The sequence below is a fragment of the Suncus etruscus genome, chromosome 17 (assembly GCF_024139225.1).
Source record: "Suncus etruscus isolate mSunEtr1 chromosome 17, mSunEtr1.pri.cur, whole genome shotgun sequence".
In the NCBI taxonomy this organism is placed as follows: domain Eukaryota; kingdom Metazoa; phylum Chordata; class Mammalia; order Eulipotyphla; family Soricidae; genus Suncus; species Suncus etruscus.
The window spans coordinates 11,833,999-11,844,868 of NC_064864.1; positions in this window are offsets into that span (position 1 = coordinate 11,833,999).

Below are 10,870 nucleotides of genomic sequence, written 5' to 3' on the forward strand. Positions count from 1 at the left end.
ATTGGCCCAGTAGGCATTTCCCTGTTTTGTAAATGTAGGTCCCAGAGGAGCTGAATTTAACAAAAGATGACAATTCCTTTTAATATGCCCTTGTTTTACACAATGGTAACAGGCAAATTGTCTCCTAGGGTTTGTGTTAAAACCTCTCCATATGTTGTTATTAGGGATATTTCCAGATCTACGGTCTTTTTCCAGTGGTGACCTTTTTTACATTTTGGGCAGAGACCTGGCTTTCAGGTGACTATTTGTCCCCAGAGGTAAAGAGGTATTGTTCCTTTAGTAATTGCAAAAGTTCGCAGCAGATCTAAGTTTGCTAATGTATGGGGCATATCATAAACATCCCTACATGCATATAAAAATTCATTTAAATCAGCTTTTTCCTGCAACGGAGCCAATACAAATTTGCAAGCTGAATTCACATTATGATAAGCCAAACATTTTTCTAGAAATTTCCTCACATTTTTAATTTGTATTTTCAAAGCATCTTTGAACTTAGCCACAAATTCTACATAAGGCTCATGGGGACTTTGGATGATTTTTAAAAAGGTTCCCTCACCAGTACTGTTAGCATCAATTCTTTCCCATGAAGACAATGCAATGTCTTTAATTATTTTTGAGATTTCCTTAGGTAAAGCTGCTTGTGTCTGGACATCTGAATATTGATTTTCTCCCATTAATAATTTATATGAGGGATTAACCTCTGCCACTCATTTTTTGTTCCATCCGGACTATATAGTTTGGATTTCACACCCTCTGCATATAACATTTCCCATTCAGTTCACTGTTTAGATGGCAGGCATATTTCAGCAAGTTTTTTAAAGTCATACAGAGTCCAAATTATTTTTTGACACCAAATTCTTAGTATATCCAGACAGTATGGAGAGGTCACCCCAAAATCTTTACATGATTTTTTTTAAACTGTTCCACATCCTCCATTTCGAGAGGTTGATAATTTGAAACATATACTGTCTGCAATGGAGTTGAGGCCAGATTAGCAGAAGTACCCTGCACAGGGCTCTGAGGCCTGAGGTGTGGAGTACTAGAATGTGGTTCATTGTCTGAGTTGGCACTATCATGTGAGTCCATATCGTGAACAGAATCAGGACGCCCTTGTGAACTTAACACTGGAGATTGGTCATTGGTGTCAAGATTTTGATTTGGATCATGAGTGTCTAAATTACATGTCCAGGTTAATTTTTTACTGGCAAAAAATGCCTATACTCTTGATGCCAGTGCTAGATTTATCAGCCTGTACCTTAGTCTGAATTTTCATAGGATAAATTTTTTTATTGTCCATACTGGTTATCACTTTACAATTTCCACACTATTTATTTCCTAACCACCAGCCAATGCCTATGCATACAATAGCCATATTAGCCAACACAGAAATTCCACAAACTATAACTAATGGAGACCACTGAAGCAATGCAGATATTGGGGTATAAATTTTCGATTGAATTGTAAACAGCAACCATCCAATGACAATGATATTTGCTAGTGCCAAACCAAGTGGTTTACATCCAAACAGAATAATGCACTTGAATAATGCCAAACCAATGTGTTTAATAACCAATGGCATAATGAGTGTAAGTATCCATAGAAACCAGCCCAGGACCTCCAGAGGCAATTTCCACTAAAACATATCACTTACAGTGACAGAGGGTCCAGATTCACCTGTTTTGGGCGTCATTTGTTGGGGGAAGTTGAACTCCTTGTTGGTGATTTGAGAGTCCAGAAATATTTCCCAAAATGGGAGATTATATCCCATTCTTCCGTTCCCCCTCCTGGGAGAAGCCTAAGTGACAATTCTTCACTGCAAATAATCCAAACAGATACAAAGGTTGGGGGACAAAAGTTGGTGAGGTGAGTCTTTTAACAGTTCTGATGCAATTCCAAAACAACAACCGAGCCAGCCATCAGTTCTGCCAAAGAGTTTCTCTTGCCTCACCCACAAGCTCTTTTTTCTTTCCTTAATTGCCCCCACCTGGAAGATCCAGGTGGGACGACAGGCAAAAACATACTTATGAAAATACTCTATATTTATCCAGTGCTCACAACACAAGCCCTGTCCTGGGATCTGCCCATCCTATCTACAAGAGCTGGTTATTACTGTGTTAGTTATCTAGTGTTCCACACATTGATGATAGTGCAGCCTACAATGAGACTGAGTTGGGCATGTGCACAAACAGGCCCTCTTGCACATGACCAGGTGAGGCATATTCTCACTTGCATTCTTATCTTTCAGGCTCTCTAGATTTTGAAACCATTTTCCAATGGCCTCCACAGGCTTCGGCATATTATTCCCCATTGATTAGAGAGAGGAATATTAGACAGGGTGTTTGTGTGTGTGTGTGTGTGTGTGTGTGTGTCTTTGGATGTGTGGTGCTACAGCAGTCATCATGAAGAAGATCCTGCCACTGGGGATTTGCACACACAATAAATAAACACAATCCACAGGCTTCACCATTCTTTGAGGACAAAATAACGCTTCTAGAAAACTTCTTAAAACGTTTCTCTCAAATGTGCACATCAGTGCCACTGTTCTGCTAAGCTAGTGCTCCGTTCTACTCCAGTAAGACCAAAATAGGAAAATAAGCATGGTCTATGCAATAAGATGCCTGCTATCAGGGGGGCCAGAGATAGCACAGCGGTTGGGAGTTTGTTTTACATGCAACTATTCCAGGATGGAAGGTAGTTCAAATCCTGGCATCATGCAATGTCCCCAGAGCCTGCCAGGAGAGATTTCTGAGCTCAGAGCCAGGAATTACACCTAACTGTCACCTGGTGTGACCAAAAAATAAAAGCATAAACAAAAGGTGCTCGATTTCTCCTGCTCTCCCTGCTCTGATAGAATCCACAGCCACTTAGCAAGCACCTCCTGTGCTCATTTATGTGATTTTCCTGAAAGAGAAAGGGCAGTAGAAAGAGGCCCTAATAAGTAATAATAATAGTAATAGTGTGGGAAGAAATCTAGCCCCGTCTTCTTTATGCCGAATTACCTCAAAGTCTCAGGTCAAGACAGGCTAAATGAAAGTAGGCTCAAAGCAAGGGCAGACTTTGTCTCAGAAATGAGCCAGACAGGACAGCTAGGCTGAGTTGGCAACACAGAAACTCAAACCATCCTGGAACCCAACTGTGCTTTAGACCAAGAGTCCAGAAAGAGCTATAAAGACAGGCATGTGAAATGTCTGCTCATTCCTCCCTATGACTTCGGGAGTTCAGCTCACACAATCAGCTATGTGATAATTTGAACAGGTCAGCAGAACTCAGTAATCAAACAGGGACCAGTGCAAATCCCACCCACTAATCTCCACTCTATAATCCCAGCCAGACCCATTCATGTCCTGATAGTCTTCCATTATTTGATCGATGATTTGGATAGAAAATTGTGCAAAAATGTGAAATCATCCTGTGATATTGCAACAGTGCTATAAAAAACTACTTTTGTGTATACCAGAAATGTTTCCCAAACACCTCAGTTCTGCATTGTCCTGACCAGCTAAAAATCAAAGCCATTAGATTTCTCAATATTTTTCTTATTCCTCTCTATGAACTGTCCAAAATCTTTCTCCATTCACAGGGGATTTATCCTGTCACTCTTTCCAAATGCATGATGTGTCACAGACCACAGAACTCCTGAATCATCTCATTCAGGATGCAGATACCATGTCCACAGGATTCAGCAACCCTTGAATCATGTTCAGGCCTCCAATAGGTCTACTGACCCCCAGCCAGACAGGCCAAGAAACTTCCTTTGCCATTTGTACAGTTTCATTGGATTTATTGATCAGGGTGGAAACCCTGGATTTATCTTACTGTAAGGAGATGACAGTCATAAAATCCAAATATTCTTGACCCATGAGTCCTCATTTCCTTCCCTGTACTATAGAAGCCACAACTCACTGAACATCAAAGGTCCCCAATACCTTTTTGGACTGCTGCTGAAAGACCTGTACCAATATTGGGGCTATGGTATAAAGCCCTCACCTGCCATTGGAGGTGCCCCTGAAACCCCCATCAAATAATTCACTGTCTCCCAAGTAGCTAAATTTACAGTTAAACTGCCCACATTGCAAGATCATTTTCAATGAAAAGACCCCACAGGAGACAAAACTTCAATACTCCCTATTTCCTTCATGCCTGCGAGCTTCTTTGCCTTCACTCCACCTGAAGGGTCAGCCTCATGGATTTGTCAAAGTCTTTTGAACAGAGATATTAAATTTTAAATAGCACTTCCTATGGGAAGTGGAATGGTGATAGAAAAATTGGGAATCTTTGGCCGTCAAAGATACAGCTGTCTGGAAAATGGTTTGCAATGGAGCCACAGAGCAGAGATTCCTGGAATTAGGAAGACTTTGTGTTAGGCTTCTCAGAGCTTCTGTTCCCTTTGACCATTGTGCTTCTCTTTCAACACTGCTGATTGAGTGGGCTACAATTGTACAGATCTGAAGTCAGTATTTGAAAGTGCCACACCCAGGATGTGACATTGAGGGACAGTGCCCTTCTGTCCTGTCCCTGACCCCAGGGTGTGCTATTGGGTGGGGGGTTGGCCCTAGTTGACTTAGGCCAGAGCAGAAACAGTCAATAACTTCAGAAACATTGGACCCACTTGAAAAAAAATCTGACTCTCCTTAAACAGTATTCCATGTGATTTTAGTCTATAGAATTTTGTGCTCATGAGAACCCAGAGGATGGCATGAATCGATGAGAAATTATACAGTGTTTTGCACTCCTTGGAAGAGCAGGGTTTGTGAGTTAGGAAAAGGTTTTCTTCCTAATATCTTTCCCTCAATGATTGACACCATTCTAAGATGAGGTAGGAAACCATGGGGATCCTGGGGCTACTCCCTGATCAGAGCAACACAGGAAGGTAGGAGAATTTCTGCTTGACCCAGGAACCAGTCAGGAAATGGAGACCAGATTCAAAAGTCCTTTGATACCTCATGCAGAGGGCCCCAGGACCATGCAAGGTTGAGTCCAGGTTCTTCCTCCTATCAATGGAACTAGAGAACACAGAGCCACAGACAACAGAGAAGGGTCCACAGGGTCTATGTCACATCTTGGCAACCTTTAACCAGTGCTCCACAAAAAGAGCCCTGTCCTGGTCTGTGCCTGTCCTATCTCCAGGAGCTGGTTATTACTGTGTTAGTAGTTATCGTGTTCCACACGCTGATGACAGTGTAGGGAGCCATGAGACTGTCATGAACTAGACCAGAAGAAGGCTCTCTTGGCCTTCACTTGGTGGGGCATATACTCACTTGCATTTTTCTCATTCAGCATCTCTAAATTTTGAAACCATGTTCCAATGTCGTCCACAGGCTCTAGTTCCTGTTTACTAGCTGCTATCTTGGACAGCAGAAATTCTTCAGTATTTGGTTCCCCTACGATCAGAGAGAGGAATATTAGACAGGGTGTGTGTGTCTATGTGTGTGTATTGTGTGTTTGTGTCTTTGTATGTATGGTGGTACAGCAATCTTCTGAAAAGAGGAGCCTGGCATGGGAATTTTTATACACAACTTGCAAACTCAATCCAGGCTTCATTATTCTTTGAGGAGAAAATTACTCATCCAGGAATCTTTCCTTGAGACATTTCTCTCAAGTGTGCATCTCACTGCCACTGTTCTGCTAAGCTAGTGTTCTGTTCTATTCAGGTAAGGCCAGAGCAGGGAGATAAGCATGAACAGTCAATAAGATGACTGGTTTCTCCTGCTGTCCCTATTCAGACTGAATCGACATCCACTTACCAAGCACCTTGCTCATTGATCTAGTTCCCTTAAAAGAGAGAGAAAGGACAAAAGGAAGAGGTCCTAAGGAGTAGTAGCAATAGTCTGAGAAGCAATCTAGCCCTTCCCTCTTCATGATGTATTACCTCAAGGTCCTGGTCAGGACAGGTTGAGTGAAAGTAGGTTCAAAGCAAGGCAAACTTGTCTCAGAAATGGGCCATGATGTTGGATCTCAGTGACATCAGGCACATGATATCTTGGGAGACTGAGATTTCACCATCATAAAATCTGAGCCCACAGATGGGATTCCCTGCTTTCCTGCTTCCCACAAAGGCACACAGGACAGCCATGCTCAGTTGGCAACATAAAAAATCAAGCCAACCTGGAGCTCGACAGTGCTCTAGACTAAGAGCCCAGAAAGAGCCCAGACAGGCATGTGGAATATCTGCTCATTCCTCCCTTAGACTCAGAGCTGAAGCTCATATGTCACCTGTGTCATGATGTGAGCAGGTCTGCAGAGCTCAGGAATCAGGACAGGGGCCTGTGCAAATTCCACCCATTAATCTCAAATCTGTTCTCCCAGCCCAGGCCTACTTGCCTCCAGATAGTTTTCCATGGTTTGATCGATGATTTGGATAGAAAAGGGTGCGAGAATGCGAAATCATCCTGTGAAATTGGAACAGTGCTACTAGAAAACTGCTTTTCGGTATCACCAGAAGTGTTCCACAAACACCTCTCTTCTGCATTGTTCTGGCCAACTAAGAACCAAAGCCACTGGAGCTCTCACATTTTCCCTCTTCCCCTCCATGAACTGCACAAACTCTTCAACTGCCCAGTCATAAGAGACTGATCCTGTCAATCCTCCCATATGCATAATTTGTCACACACCCCCCATTCCAGTCCTCCTCCTGGCATATATCATGTAGTTTGCAGATTCCATGTCTACAGGAGTCGAATCCACCCCTCCTTCCATCATGTTCAGGCCTCCAGGACATCTTCTGAACCCAAACCAGCCAGGCCAAGAATACTCCTTTGCCATTTGTGTTGTTTCTACTGGTTTTATTGATCAGGGTGAAAAGCATGGATTTATGTTACTGTAAGGAGTCCACGGTCATTAAATCCAAATATCCTTCACCCATGTGTTCCCATTCCCTTTCCTATCCCATAAGAGCCCAGAACTCACTAAATATCAAAGTTCTCCAACACTTCCTGGGACAGTGGCTGCCTCAGATCAGCACCAACACTGGGGCTATATTATATATTATTGTATTATATATTATTATAACTTATAATATATTATTATATTATATCACATAATATATCAAATCACATCACATCACATATCACATCACATCACATCACATTGTGCAGCAGTGCTGTACAGAGGCCAAGATTCACATAAAAATACATCCCAAACTTTGAAGAGAGCATAATGAGAGGGTTTGGTACTGTTTCACTATTTTGATATCTGTTGTTTTATTTTGTTATCACATCACATTACATCATATCATATATCATATCATATCATATCATATCATATCATATCATATCATAATATACTTCACCTGTCAGTGCAGCAGCCTACAACACTTTCATCAATAAAGAAGCCCACTCTCTCCCGAGTAGCTAAAATTTTCTGTGAAATTTTGGTTGTATAACAAGAAATTTTCAATGAAAAGATGCCACATGAAAAAAAAGTTCAATAGTCCCTATGGCCTCCTCACCTTTGCCTTCACTTTTCCTGACATGGTCAGCCTCATCGTTTTGTCAAAGTCTTTTGGACAGAGATATTAAATTTTCAAACATACTTACTGTGTGGAGTGGAAAGGTGATAGAAAAACTGTTAATCGTTCGAAGCCAAAGATACAGCTGTCTGGAGAAGGGTTTGCTATGAGGCTACAGAGATGAGATCCCTGGAACTATGAAGAGTCTGTGTTTGGCTCTTAGAACTTCTGTTCCCTTTGACAGGTTGCTTCTCTTTCAACAATGCTGATTCAATGGGCTACAGTTATACAGATCTAAAGTCAACATTTGAAAGTGCCACACCAGGATGTGGAAAATGCACACACAGGATGTAGAAAATGTGGAGGTGCGGGGTCCTGCAAGCCCCCCGGAGGGGCCCGGCCAGCGGGAATCGGCTGAGAGGCTCTCAGACGACCGCACCTTTATTTAGCAGGGCTAGAAGAATAACCACACCTGTAAAAAATCTGAGAGAGGTTAGTAATAATGACCTCAGGCGATAAAACCGGTCTAAGGTACCTTTATTAGGGTCTAACATCTCTTATATAGAGAAGGAGAAGGGGGCAGGTAAAAGACGGTGTCAATCATACATTTTGGCGCGAAAGCCATGAGACAAAGGCAGTAAATCGTCTTCCAGAAGGGAGGGAGAAGCAGTGACAATTTTACAATCATTCCTAAGTCAGCAGCTTTCAAGGAATTGCCCTATGACCCTAAAGTAGGGTCTGTAGCCCACTTTCCGGAACTCTCAGCAGTTTATGGTGGGGCAAGCTTTGTTGCATAGCCATTAACTCCGGAATGTAGTTAAAGGGAGTAGCCTATATCTGGAAATGGTACCGGGTTGTTTGCTTTCTCTCCGGGCTTCAGAGTGAATTATATCCTGCAGCTGCAAATACCTTTCCTGTTAGCTCAAGGGCTTACAGCAAAAACTGCACGTAGGCAGCTTTTAGGTGAAAAAGCTGGGTTAAGACAGAAGACAGAAAAATTGATCTCTGACAGGATACTGTCTCCAACATGGAGGGAAAATGCCCTCCAGTCCAGCCCTTGACTCAGGTCCTGACTGAGGTCAGCAGAAGAAACAGCCAATATCTTCAGATATTTAAACATTGTCTCATGTATTTTTATTCTGAATATTTTGCATAGATAATGGTACGCATTAACGAGAAATTATACAGTTTTTTTCAAGAGTAGGGTTTGTGAGTTAGGAAAAGGCTTCCTGCCTAGTGTCCTTCCCTCGATAACTTATAACCTTCTAAGATGGGACAGGAAACTATGGGGCTCCTGGTACTCCTCCCTGACCAGAGCAACACAGGAAGGTAGGAGAATTTCTTCTTGACTTAGGAAACAGGCAGGAATGGAGACCAGAGGCAAAAATCCATGGAGGCCTCATGCACATGGCCCCAGGACCATTCAAGGCAGCAACCAGGATCTTCCTACTATTAATGGAACTAAAGAACAGGGGGCCACTGACTCTAGAGAGGTTCCCCAGGTTTCCTTGATACATCCTGGCAAACTTTATCCAGTGCTCCAACATGCGAGCCCTGTCCTGGGCTCTACCTGTCATGTCTTCCAGGAGCTGATTATTACTGTTTTAGTGACTTGATTAAATTGTGCCACCACTGCCTCGATAGTGGTGTCCATGTACTTTACATTGTCTCTCTTTTGGTACGAGATATATCCCAGGAATTATTGGGGCATTGCCATTTGAAACAGCTTCTAGGATAAGAAGACTGTCATCAGGATTTACCTCAGCTCAGTATAGTCTCATTCTAGTATATAATTTATCTTATATAATATATACTATATAGTATATATATATAGTATATATATATACTATATAGTATATATATACTATATATACTATATATATAATATATACTATATAGTCTCAATATATTTGGAGATGTAACTGCAGCTTCAGAATCCTCCCATGTGGAAGTGGCCTGGGTTTGCTGCTACCTGAAGGTGCACATTCAGGAACCCTTCGGCCTCAGTGACCAGAGTTATATTTTTCACTGTCCCCTCCTTGTCTATGACTGAATCTATTTCTATGCCCTCCACCTCAGGGTGTCCCCACCCTTCGTGTCCCCTCTGTTCCACCCACCCTGTTTGGGGGCAGGATACCATGCACTTGGTCTCCCTACTAGTGGTGGCCCCACAAGGCAGTTTCTAAGAGCTGAGGCTGCCCTGATTCCTGGTAGATGAACAGGAAGCATATAATTGGTTGCCCATTGGGAACCCAGGCCCCCTAACATCTAGCCACATCAGAGTCCCTCCAATGGGCTTTTCTATCTCTGTGATGGTCTCTGTGTTCAGTTCTGTCCAGCCCTGTCTCTTTTTCCCGGGGACACCAATGGAGCTGGTAGTAGGATGGTTGAGGGGTAGCATACAAAGAAGTTAACCTTTAGGGCAGGAGGCCTGTGGAGGAAACACTGGGCTTATGGAGGGAGGCCCATGCTGCCCCACCCAAAGCCTTGTGCTCACTGTTTCCATCCATGTTATGCTGGGACATCGGCTTGGTAGAGAAGTTTAGAAAGTCTGTGCAGGTTGGCTCTGCAGTTGAATCTGGCTTCCCCTCTTTTGGGGGAAGCTCCATGAGCTTTTCCTGGAACAGCAGGTGATGCTGAGCATGTCTGAAACTCTACTGCTGGTTCTCCTTATGAATTCCAGATGGTCAGATATTGCCAAATATTCGAATGCTCCAGTGGTCACGGGGGCCCAGCAGCACAGGCTTAAATCCTGTTGCTTCTGAGGGGTCCTTGTTCATGGTCTCTTCATAGAGGACTGAGGAAGCTGGTGACTCATCAGCAGGCACTGGAACAGGAACAAAAGAACATGCGTCAGGGACTCTGGACTGGTAGACAGGGCTACTTGTAGGAAAGAGCCCCAAGAGGACAGAAAGCCAAGTCATACCTCCGACTTGGTCTTGGCCCAGGGCAGGCTCCTTACTCTGTGATTCTGGCTTCCTGGGTTCAATGTCTTCTAAGTGATTCACCAACTTCATTTTGTTGCCACACACATTGGTCTGTATGCAGGCTCTTGGGATCCAGATGTAATGGTTCCACCACAGACTGCTGGCGTCTTCCATATATCTCTGGACATAGGATCTCAGATATGTATGTAATGAGCTGGGAGGAGCATGAATGGAGGAGACTCAGATTCCTTGAATTTCTCCATTACATGCCCCGTGCCCCAGCCGGACATATTCACATATGCATTAATCCTTGCAGGTCCTTATGGGGGATGGTGAAGAAGCAGCCCTTGGATAATTGCAGAAAAGATCATGGAGAGTATTTGCACTCGTTGGGATTCCATTAAGTAAGCTAACAAAAGTTTGAATGGTCCCTGTCTTAACTTTTTGCATGTGACATGTGTCGGTGGCACAAGGGCCTGACCTATACACAGTCTGT